Source organism: Aegilops tauschii, chromosome 3, assembly GCF_002575655.3.
Source record: "Aegilops tauschii subsp. strangulata cultivar AL8/78 chromosome 3, Aet v6.0, whole genome shotgun sequence".
NCBI classification, from domain to species: domain Eukaryota; kingdom Viridiplantae; phylum Streptophyta; class Magnoliopsida; order Poales; family Poaceae; genus Aegilops; species Aegilops tauschii.
The window spans coordinates 284,544,651-284,557,032 of record NC_053037.3 but is presented as its reverse complement, the minus strand read 5'-3'; positions in this window follow the sequence as shown (position 1 = coordinate 284,557,032).

Sequence of the window (12,382 nt, the reverse complement as noted above, 5' to 3'; positions counted from 1 at the left end):
GAAGTCGTCGGGTAAACCGATGCATGCTGATGAGCCGTCAGCTCGGTCTCCCGACGCGCTCTGCCCTGGTCCACCAAATTATGGGCATTGGTACCATTGCACGCCGGGTCATGCCCACGAGGTTGGTTACGGCGCTGCTCAGTACTTGAACCCGCGGGCGAGTCAAGGTGCCTGTTGTAGCTCCGGCTTGGATGAAGGGTCGAATGAACCCGATCACGACTATAAGAATAAGCCTGCTGCTGTACCAGCGCTGTTTGAAGAAGTTCCCTGGCCCTTCGGGTTTCAACCGCCGTCTGAGTCTCACCCTCGACTGGCAGAGCCGCCAATCGCGTAGCTGCAGCAATCATATTGTCTAAAGGGTTGGAATAATGACCCGGCGGTGTTTCCACATGTTGAGGCGGGGTGTTATTCATATGAGGAGGACCTGTGACGCGTGGCTGACCCGACGCTCCACCCCCTGGCGCTTCAGCCATCTAGTTTATCACCGGTGGGTTACTAGCCCCTGCTCTGGGTGTGTTAAAGAGGTTCCTCAACTATTAAACCAAGGGCAGACGACTATGGTGTTTTCTCCTCAAGACTTCATTTGAAGTGTTTTGATTCAACACGAGCCGATATGAATCCGCTTGAATCCGCTGTGCTTGGGCGTTTAAAACGGACCGCTCTGTGGTCATCCTAGCGTTTTACGCTGCCAGCTCTACCTTGGCGTGCGCTATCTCATCACGCGGCTTAGCCACATCCACCTTATGCTGTTCCTGGTTGTCCGGGGTTACCTCCACCTCCATAAGAGTCGCGAGAGTCTCCAACAGATCTGTTAAAACTTGAACCGGCGGGCGTGCTGATTCGCCAGCACCTGCTACTGTTACCGCTGCTGCGCTGGAAGTCATAGCCGCGGCAGCTGTCGAACCGAGAACCGGCTGGGTGCCAGCCATGAAAATTGCTACCCTGTTTGGCGGCTCATGGGGGTCCGGAATACTGTCACCATCGGAACAGCCCTCAAGCCGTCCGTCTTGTAGTTGATACATTGAGTTAGTCTCACCCGTGGACGATTCACCATCAGAGTAGATGGCCGTCTCACCGCCAGACATAGAGCCTTCCAATTCGGCCCCATGGATAAATCCAACAAAGGCATGCTTCACGGCGAGTTGAATCCGAGCGGGTCGTGCACGCTGAGCCGTCTCGATGATGTCGGTGCAGATGTCCGGCTTAGGGACCGGTTCACCGATCTTGCCGATGAAGACGTGGATTCCTCTTAAGGGGACCCGGTACCCGTATTCAATTGGGCCGGCCTCGGGGCCCCAGCCTGCGTCGTCAATGTAGAGCTTTCCGCGACGACTCTTAGTCATCCGGCCCACAGCATATCCCTTGATCCCTTCAAAGTTGCCCTTCAAGAACTCAAAAGCATTGTGTGCAGGCCCCACGGTGGGCGCCAACTGTTGTGGAATTGTCACGGCAGATGTCCTAGTGGATGGACATAGTTGTGGAGACATCGCGACGAGGTTAGCATAAAGGGGTTAAACGGGACAAAGGACGCGAGGAGTTTATACTGGTTCGGCCCCTTGCGATGAAGGTAAAAGCCTAATCCAGTTTGAGGTGGTATTGCTAGGGTTTCAATTACTAGGGAGCGAATAGGCTTAGCCTGGCTCTCGATCTGTTGTTTCTTGCCCTAAGCCGCTGCCGGGTCGTCCCCTTATATACATGGGTTGACGACCCGCGGCTTACAGAGTCCCGGCCAGCTCATACAAACGTGTCCGGCTCGGTAACTTATCTTACATGCCTTACAATACAATCACATATACATGGCGGTTTATACTCACGGGCCTTAAGCCGCCTTTGGGATTTGGGCCTTTTAACAAGCCTACCATGAACCGCCATCTTCAACATATTCACGGGCTTGGTATATGAACCGTCATCGGGATAACCCGGCCCCTCCTGGGCGGGTCATATCCAATAGTCATATCCCCAACAATTTCAATGATGGGAAGATACACACATAGGATTTAACAAGATCAAATGCGATAGATGCTAAACTATGAATGGCTGGTTGTGCTTCCTCCACAGGAATAGGTGTACTAACTGGTGGAGTTGGGGTTCGCCGTGGTAGTACTGGCGCTTTGGGCACTGGAGCTGCCTTAATAACTGCTCTTGTTTGGGAGCTCTGTGGTGGAGATGGTGCTGTGTCAACAAGAACTGGGTTACTATCTACTGGGTTGGGGTTAGATTGGGTGACGCTGGTTCTCTGTCCATCGCAGTAGGGGTAAAATCTGCGAGAGTCTGGGTTATGTGTGGTAGGGCTGGTTCTTGTGCATGTACAACCGGGGTGCTATCTCCACCAAGAGGTGGCACTGTTTTATTTGAAGACCGTGATTTTACTCTGCTAGATACTGCCATCACCCGCTCCAATTCAAATGGCTGATAAACATGAAACATAGTTGAATGTACAGACATTGTATGAGAGACAGATGCAATAGATAGTGTGGAAAAAAGAGGGCATGAAATAGTTGACATGTATATTGTTTAACTAAAATGGATAGCATGACATAATTTCACATATATGATGTCTATCTAAACTGGATAGCATAGCATAACATAATTCAAAGATATGATGACTAACTAAACAGGATCGCATGACATAATTCACATACATGTTATCTAAGTAATCAAGATCACATGATTTAATTCACGTATGTGATTTATATGCTAGGCAGAGGGCATTCGCATATATGATGTCTGAACTAAGAACATGGTGTTGAATATTGTGTATATGATGTCTAAACTATGCAATGCAAGACACCATATGCATGATATGAGCAGTATAACCATGCCAAGTTAGAGCATACACCTCGGTGGGGGAATAGGACTGGTCATCTATTTCTGAATCCATCTCTGAGGAGCTATCTGGACCCAGCAAGAGATCTGCTTCGACAGGTAGCACTGTCTGCTCTGAAGGCCTTGTTTTCACTCCAGATTTTTCCATCACCCACTCAAATGGCTGATTCATAGGAAGAGTAGTTTAATGTACAAACATTGTCGACAAATGGAAATGTAATGAAGAAAAGGATGGGCAAGATATCATTCGAACATATGATGCCTGGTTAAACAGGATGGCATTGCACATTTCACATATATTATGGCTGGCTAAAAGACATGAGACTGCATAATTCCCATATATGATATTGAAACTAAACAGGTGGCATTACAGAACATGTCTAAACTAAGCAGATGACATATATGATGTTGAAAGTAGGCACTAGAAGGCAACATATGCGTGATATGACTAACATCATCATGCCAAGTTAGAGAAAACACCTTAGGGGGTAAATAGGGGTGGTCAGCTGTGTCTGAATCCGCCTCAGAACATATATCTTTCTCTGGATTACAATCTGGAGAGGGGGAGGGGAGGGTTTGCCATTGGACCCACCATGGAGCGATGTCTGCATGACATTGTATTGCCGCGCAAAACTCTTCTCTTTTTCTCTACATGCTCAGCATGACTGTGTACAATATCTGACATGCATACAAAAAAATATAGTGATATTATGTAAGGCGAGCATCCAGAAATCTAGAGTAATGGTAACAACCAGTGGATGGATCCAAAAATGATGATAGCAGGCTAATGATTGCTTTAATTTAAGGAAAAAACAGATGATGATTGCTTTACTATTTGTTTCCCACCCAAGATGAACAACATACGCATACCCTAGGTGAACCAGATATTAGACAGAGATACTATTCATTGCTGCCTCGATATGTGTCCCACAACTAATTTAGAACTCAAGTTTGAACATCAATTTGAACCTGACTTGGAGTCTAAGAGGTGAACAGGACAATAATGTAGCAGGTAATACTAAGCAATGCATAACATAAGCAGAAACAAAAGAGTGTGACCTCTCTTGTGGACCCGTGTACTCCTCAGGTTCATCTGCTAAGTCGATGATGGTGATGCCGTTGCGGTCGGTGCCGGCGGCAGGGAAGGAGACCTGAGGCGGCGAAAGACGGTCAGGAGTCGTGATGTCTTGTTTGGTGGATGCTTCTCTCGATGGAGCAGCTCAGGTGAGGTGGACGACGTCGCGGCAGGAGTAGGACAAACCACACAAACTTTTCTTCGACACCTACCTATAACTGAAGTAATTCTGTAACGACTCATTTGGCTTGCATGATTCTAAAAACGCAGGGATAGGAGGAAAAACACCGGAATAGGTTAGGAATGCACATGGGAAATAGAGCATTTGTGAACACAGGATTTCGGTCAACTTGGGTGTTTGGTTCACAGGAATTGGAGGAGCAGAGGAATTCAAAGAAACATGGCTAAAATAAAGTGAAACCATATGAAACCGTGTACAGTTAGAATGTTATTCTGCCACTAATGCACTTGGTCTTGTTTTCATGCATAGGATTTTGAAAAGTACGTCCAAGTGGATGTTTTGCTCCATTCCTTTCAACAAAATGCAAGAATAATTGAATAGTAGAGTGCCATAGGAAAATTTCCTATTGCTATGTTTTTTCGTTGAACCAAAATAGTCCTAACGGATCGACATGAATGTAGAGTAATAAGTGATTCGACAAATGTACAACCTCTTTGACGTAGTCGTGTCGACCTCAGCATCATTGGGTTGGTCGCTGAAGAAGTTGAGGCAGAGGTGGCTGTCGGAGGTGTAGAGGAAGATCTAAGGAATCTATAGACGGCGTCCAGGGCACTGCTCTGTTGTGATGGATCGTTCCGTCGTTGGAGCAGCTCGGATGAGCCGTAAGACGTCAAGGCTGAAGCAGCACAAGAGAGACATCGTTAATCTCAAGTGGGATTCTAATAGCATATCCAATAGATGATGTAAAATACATTACCAAAAAGTGATAGATGTAAAATTTACATCACCAAAAACCACCTGACTACAACATATGAGGTAAAAACTGTTGACTCTGAACTTAACTGTCGAAACTAAAATTTACTGTGCAATCTGAATGTTACGCAATGGTAGCAGAGAGGCACTTCACATGTAGTTTAGGGAGGGCCTGCAATTCATCTTCAACCTGCACCCCCCTGAGCCGCCAGCCACCACCGGCCGAACCGCCGGCCCCCGCGCCACCTCGCCGGCCCGAAACAACTCCCCACCGCCGCCTCGCTTCCCCGAAACAACTCCTCACTGCCGGTCCTCCGCCGCCCCAGCCAGCCCTCTAAGCCCCCACCCCCCCCCCCCCCCCCCCCCCGCGCGCCAAGCTTTTTCATCGGCGATCCCCCCGCCACTGCCCCACCAACGTGACCCCCACCGCCGGCGACCACCGCCCGCACCATGAACCCTAAGATAGATAGTGGGTTACCTCTCCGGCGAGCCCCCCTCCCCACTGCGGGTGGTTCTTCCTTAACTCCGGCGAGCCCCCCCCCCACCCCCTAAAAATCGACTGACCCAAATTTGATTTAGTCCACTGAAGTGTAGCTAAATCGGAGCAAAGCAGCAGCATGAGCGAGGGGGAGAGCAGCAGCAGCAACGCGAGCGAGAGCCAGAGCAGCAGCAGCAGAACCGGCTGGGATGGCCGCCGCCGCCGATGGGGCCTCGCACTGGGGGAGAGCCTCCATGGAGATGTCGCTCGCGGCGCCGGCTTCGAGGTAGCCGCTCTATGGGTGTGCGGGATGGAGCACCGTCGGCACTGGGAGGTCGAGTTAAGGAGAAGGTGCGATGCGATGAGTGTACAACCTCTTTGGTGGTGCCGAGTAGGCCTCAGCTTCGTCCGAGGAGTCGGTGAGGATGCTGCGGTTCGGGTGGAGCAGGTTAAGGTGGCGCTGTGGGGATGGAGCAACCGCGATAGACGAGGCGATCGTTGGAGCAGCTCCTTGGAGCTGGAGGACGGGGTGGCTGAACCGACGGGACGACGAGATGTACAACGGATCCTCATCCGGGGAGGAGGATGAGGGACGTCGAGCTGTTGCGGTGGACGACGTCATCGGGGAAGATGCTCCAGCTGGGCAGCGGTGAGGTGGCAGACGGAGGAGGGTCGGGTTTCGCGGTTGGAGCAGAGAGGTTATGGCGGCCTGGGATTTCGAATGGTGAAAAGGAGGCGATGGGAGGGGGGAACCATGACTTAGGGACGCGCTCGTCCAAAATGTAGGGTGTGTTACAAAAGTTCCCCGACTGATTTGAACTAGCGGCCCTTTCAGCTCAGGTTTAGAAGGGGGATTTTGCGTGTCGGGATTTGGCAGCTGGAGGGAGTTTTCACGCGCGTTGTAATTTCGGGATAGCAAGGCGCGGGTTGTGAAGGCGCCAGTTTTCGAAGCATGATATCTTAATTTTCGGGATATAACAAGGCGCGGATTGAATTTTAGGGACAAGCCTAACATGTAATATTGTACTTGTACATACCAAATCAATTCGCACTTCCCTCAACGAAAAAACGAAAAAAATAAAACTATTCACACCACACAAAGAGAGAGTCTTGTCCCGTGTTACTATACAAATGCTATTGAAGGCTACTCCCCCCTTCCATCTATATAGGGCCTAATGCGTTTTTCGAGGCTAACTTTGACCAAATATTAGAGCAATAATATATGACATGCAACTTACACAAAGCACACCGTCAAATTCGTGTGTGAAAGGAGCTTTCAGTGATATAATTTTCACATTGTGCAAGTCATGTACAATTAATCTTGTCAATAGTCAGAGGCGGTCTTAAAAAATGCATTAAGCCCTGTATAGATGGAAGGAGGGAGTATGAATCCATGTTATGTCCAATTAAATTTTTTCGCTGGCTGTATAATGCATGTAACCTACTCATACCAACATTTTAGTGCATTCCAAATGTCTATACTACCGCTGCAATTCGAACTAAATTTGAATTCGTTTCTGTATTTCAATAAGAATCTACAATCATGATTGTTGCCAACTTCAACCATCATTCGTTTATTACCTTAACAACACACCACATGATTACTATAGAGATAGATATGAACTATGTGTACTATATGAACTCGAATTCAATTTTTTGAATACACTTGATGTTGATTCCAAATAATAGTACATTTGATGTACTAACTACATATTCATAATCTAAACCATGTTCCATGCGTACACCGTGTTTATCACACAAAGTATAGTGCCCCGCCCCCTACATTATGACAAGTTTTTAGCCCTGAGCTGCAAAAGCCATGCATTAGCCCAAATTATAATCAATATTCTATATATTATATGTAGTACTAGCAAGATGCCATGCGTTCCACGGAACATCAAGATGATCAAGGGGAGGCCTTATTTGCAAATATGGAGAGGTGTGCCATAGTTTCCTTCATATCCATCAGATATAAATCGAACGGCCTATATTGCAGGATGGTAGGCACACCATCATCAACAACTCTGTTTTTTATAAGAGTAGAGATAGAATATATTATATGTAGTACAACATGTTCATAACCACACCATGTGTATCACCATTATGTATATTCACGCATGCGTCGGTTTAAAACACTATGATAAATTCTTCAAATATCCGAATTCACTTTTTATAATGAATTATGATCTCTATTCGTCGTTTACACCCACACAATCCTCTTATCTTTGTAGCCAGCACTGACTTTCTCTCATGCATGCACACGCCCGCATCCCTCTCACCCTCCCTCAGCATTCTCTAGCTCCATCGCGCAAATTCGTCGTTTCACTTTAGGTCGTTCACCCACGGTGTGTGTAGGCCCCCCAGCTCCTTCTTTACGGCACACATCGATCAATATGCCTCTCTAGCTAGGTGTGCCTACCACAAACACAAGCTTTCCCTCTTCTCTTCTCACCGTCCATGCCTCACTCCCACCCCTCTTTTCATCGATCTCATACTCGCACACTCCTTCCCCCTCGATATCGTATGCATCTCGCACCACCTCCTAGATGCATCCCTCTCTAGCTATCCTTCTCCCCGGGCCTTGTTTGCTTCTAACCCATACATGCATGCATACCGATCGATCTCCCTACATATACCTAGGTCGACTTTAACTATTCCCCCCCCACCCATCGATCGACGTACCTCACAAGTTATGTCTCTCCTTTCTCTGACAAAGGACGATTGATCTTCCTATGTAGTTACGTCTGCTTACCACATCCATATCGTCCCCCCTCATCATTCGTGCATGCCTCCTGACCCGTCTCTCACACGCACGTGCACAGACAGGCAGCCATCCCCTCTCTTACTGATATTGCAGGTGCGCCCTCTGTTTGTCTAGCAAGCCTCTCCCACCATTTGTTAGAAGCAACTCCACCACCACCCCCTCCAACACTCTAGCTCTGTCTCTCTCCCAACCTTATTCCTCTCCTACGCATATGCGTGGATGCCGATCGATCTCCCTCAATACATAAGTTAGGCCTCTCTCCTCCTCCACACATATACCAGCAATTGTACCTCTATAGTTAATTAGGTCTCCCCCACCCCCCCCCCCCACCACACACCGATAGTCGAGCATTGTAGGTAGGTATCCATGCCACAGAAACAAACTGCACATGTCCCCTCTCATGTTCTAGTAGGCCAGCCACCCTATATCTTTGACGTGGCCACACACAAATTCGATGGCACTCTTTATCGATCGCGCGCGCGCACACACACACACATCATCCCTCTCTTTGATTCTATGGATACCTCAAGCCGATGATACCTCCACTCTCTTCTCATGGATCGCCCCCTCTATATATATGATATATCCAGGACTCTATTTCACACACATTGCATATGTTACATTTTTTGATTGAAATATCATCCACATATATTGCTTGTCTATTTCTCAACCCCCCCAAACACTCACGAACCCACACACTATATCTCTCCACGTTTGTATCTCTCTCACACAACCCCACGTAGGTGGTGTACATACACGAAGAGAATAGGTGCACGTACTCACGCTTCGTGCCCAGCCACACCCGCGCGGGTACACGGTGGAGCTCATTTCTGTACGAAATGGCAGCCCATGTGCTAATTTGAACGTGTGTAGTGGTTGTTTACCTACGGAGGTCGTGTACCATGCATGACGAAACAAACTTTGACTTGATGCGTTGGCGCGTTATTTTTAAATAAAGTTATATCGCTCAATGGCACGTGCACAGAATATAAAACGATTTTTATGGAGAAAAAGGCAGTCCGCTCCACTATATACAATGGAGCTTGCCTGCCTGGGTTTGTCTCTCTTCAGAGTATCTCACAAAAGGCGGCGGTGGCCTCTCTCGTTCTCTCACCATTGGTCACTGATCCGGCCGCATCCCGTCCGCTGGCGGAAAGGGAGGATGTGCATCGTTTCTCCGTTCGACGGCGCCGAGGCAGCACGTCCCAATCTGTGGTACCCGCCGTTCTCTCTGACCAAGCTCCAGCGTGGTAGGGCCTACACCACCTGCTTGCTGCCACAGTATGGGTAGATCCCGCCCGTCGCTGCTCACCTAGTTACATCCCGATGACCCCCAGGTATCCCCTCCGGCCTTGCTCCACTGCCCGTCTTCCCACATCGCTGCATGTGGAAAATCTTGCATGTGGATCTTCCATAGTTCTTTGCCCAAAATGTAGCTCGTCCGGCATACTTTCCATATTGCGATCTTGTCCTCACACCATTTTAGACAAACACAACAGTGTTGTTATCTTCCCTTAGGACAAGGAATATGATTCTTTTTTGTCGTCGTATGTGTCATCAACTGTTATTGGCCAGTAATTGTTTCCTTTCTACCTCTTTTTTGCAAATAGGGCTATCCATTTCACCCCGTTGCTATAGCGACCTTTTGGTGAACTACACAAATCAATTTTTTCTTAAGAGTGTTTTGTGCAGTTGTACTACAATGTCACGCGGGCAACGTCTCTACATTTCAGTGCGACTGCACAAAGGGAGATTGGTTTTGCTCTATCCTCCTCATCCAACTCCGAGACTAATCTTCTCCAACTATTTGCTTAATCTTCTCTAACTAGTTAGTCTTAAGAGAGACTGCAAAGGTGACCGGCTTCTATTTGTGTGTTTATTGTTTCATCAGCAGTCCTCTATTATTGTAATCAAACTTAATATCTTTGGAACAGGGACGCTCAGCTCTATTTTAGTGGAACTGCACAAAATGATCGGAATGTTGCATGCTCCAGACAGCTACTTTTTTCCCAACATGCCTTGTTGATTTAAACAGAGCTGGGGGGACGTTGCTGCCAATGAAAGCATGGATCAATTTTAATTTAACACCTTTTCACAACTTTGTCTTAAGGTGTGATGTAAATATTAGCTCTGATCTGCTAATCATTGAGATGCATTAGCAAGGAAGTTAGTTTTTTATTGTTTCCGAAAGAGCATGGATGGCAAGACACACGAAACAAAAGCTGAAAGCTCAGAGCATTGTACAATTTCATGTTGCTGGAAAATTATTTGTATAGTACATCAATTATGTAAAGAAATTCTGGAAGCTTGATAGCATTGCCAGAAGCCTCTTCAGCATCCGGGTCCATGTGCCATGCACAAAATTATACTTCCTCCGTTCCTAAATATTTTGGTTTTTACAAATTTCAAATGACATATTTTAGAGTGTAGATTCACTGATTTTGCTTCATATGTAGTCACTCGTTGAAATCTCTAGAAAGACAAATACTCCGGAGTATATTTAAGAACGGAGGGAGTAGTGCACAACCGCATGGGAGACTAAGCCCGGTCGTTGCGCCGCACTAATAGTGAGTACTGAGCAGTCAAATCATAGGCCCCACCTTTCCCACTGTAAGTTTCTCGGAAGAAGCAACCATCAATACGCTCTTCTTTGAATCCGCTCATACTACTCCATCTGTCACTGTTTATAGAGCGCGCTTAAAAAAACAATCTCTGGGACCAAGGCGACTAGCGATCGGCCTGAAAAATAGCATTGGTAGTTATAGCACGACGTCTATTACTAGAGGAAATAATGCGTATACACATGCATGCAGTGCTTCCACCCCAGGTACACACATGCATGCACTTACTCCACTCTGTAGTACATCGAGAGAAAATTGTGGACTTGATTGTGGTTACCACGCCCTAATTAATTGAGCATTAAACCAAACGCGTCTATAGTCTCTCTGGTGGTGGAAATGCATGGAGATAAATGCATCAGAATGAAGTGCGCCCAGTGAACTGTGACGGATGGAGGAGTAGTATGAAGGTGCAAAACCAAGTATGCATATGGCCAGTCGGTCAACGCACTTCCTCTTGGCATATCACTAACATGTGGGACCGGAGTGTGAGCAAGCCGATCTCAATTGACGGCAAAATGGCCAACCCGCCGTTCCTTGAGAGAGACGATGAGCGAGAAGACACAGACGGGCTCGCACGGAGGCCAAGATATATTCGAGCATGGTTGATCGATATCATCATTACATGTTCGATGTTTTTTATTACTACTATTGGGCTACCGTTTTCCGCCCTTCTCCCGAATAAACGCGTACTTTATCAGAGATTAAAATAAAATAATAGTACAGATGCTCCACCATGCGGTTCTAGTAGTAGTACTACTCATACTACTAAACATTGCGCTTGTCTCTTCGCCTCTTCGTGAAGCCGAACAATGATGATAGTCCGCATGTTGGGTACTACAGTGTATGCCTCTGGCAATCTGACACCGAATGAACTGTTGCATGTCCACCGCCTGGGCGAGGGTAGGTTGCATTAGTCAAAAGACGTAAGCGAGCTTCACCTTGTCCTGCAAGCTTCTCCTCGTTCTGCGAGTTGACGGGACACACCAAAAAGTAGTGCTAGTCCATACTCCCTCCTTTTCGGTTAATATGGCTTAATCTTTTTTGTGGGTAAATGAGAGAGCTTTATTCATATATAAGCATTCTTAGGACGATCATCCAAGATACTAGTCACTAGGAAGCGAGGTACCCCGCGAAAAAAGAAGAAGGAAGCGAGGTGTTTCATCAAGCCAGCTCTCGGCCACATTCAAAGTGCAGCAAGCACGGTTCACACAAAGATGCGCCGCAAGGTTTGCTTAGTTTTTTACATAGTAAATAACAAAAAAAGGGAAAAAATTACCGAGCGCACCTATTTGTAACAGGATATGAGCCAGAATTAAGTGAGAATTGTGGCGAGTGTTCCATGCAATCAACTTACATTATCACATGCGAGAACCCTCGAAGAGAACCAAATGTGTTGAAGATTGCTTTACCACATTTTAAAATAAAATAAGCGTGCAGACGCTCTTCCATCCGGTTCCTAGTAGTAGTACATACCTCTATAGTAGTAGTACTAGTACTAGTAAACTTTGCGCTTGGCTGTTCGCCTCTTCGGGAAGTCGAACAATAATAGTACTAGTATAGTGTATGCTTCTGGCAATGTTACACCGAATTAACTATTGCACGTCCACTGCCTGAGCGAGGGAGAGCTTGCATTAGTCAAAAAGTTTCTCCTTGTCCTGCGAGCCACCGCGCGCAAGCTTCTCCC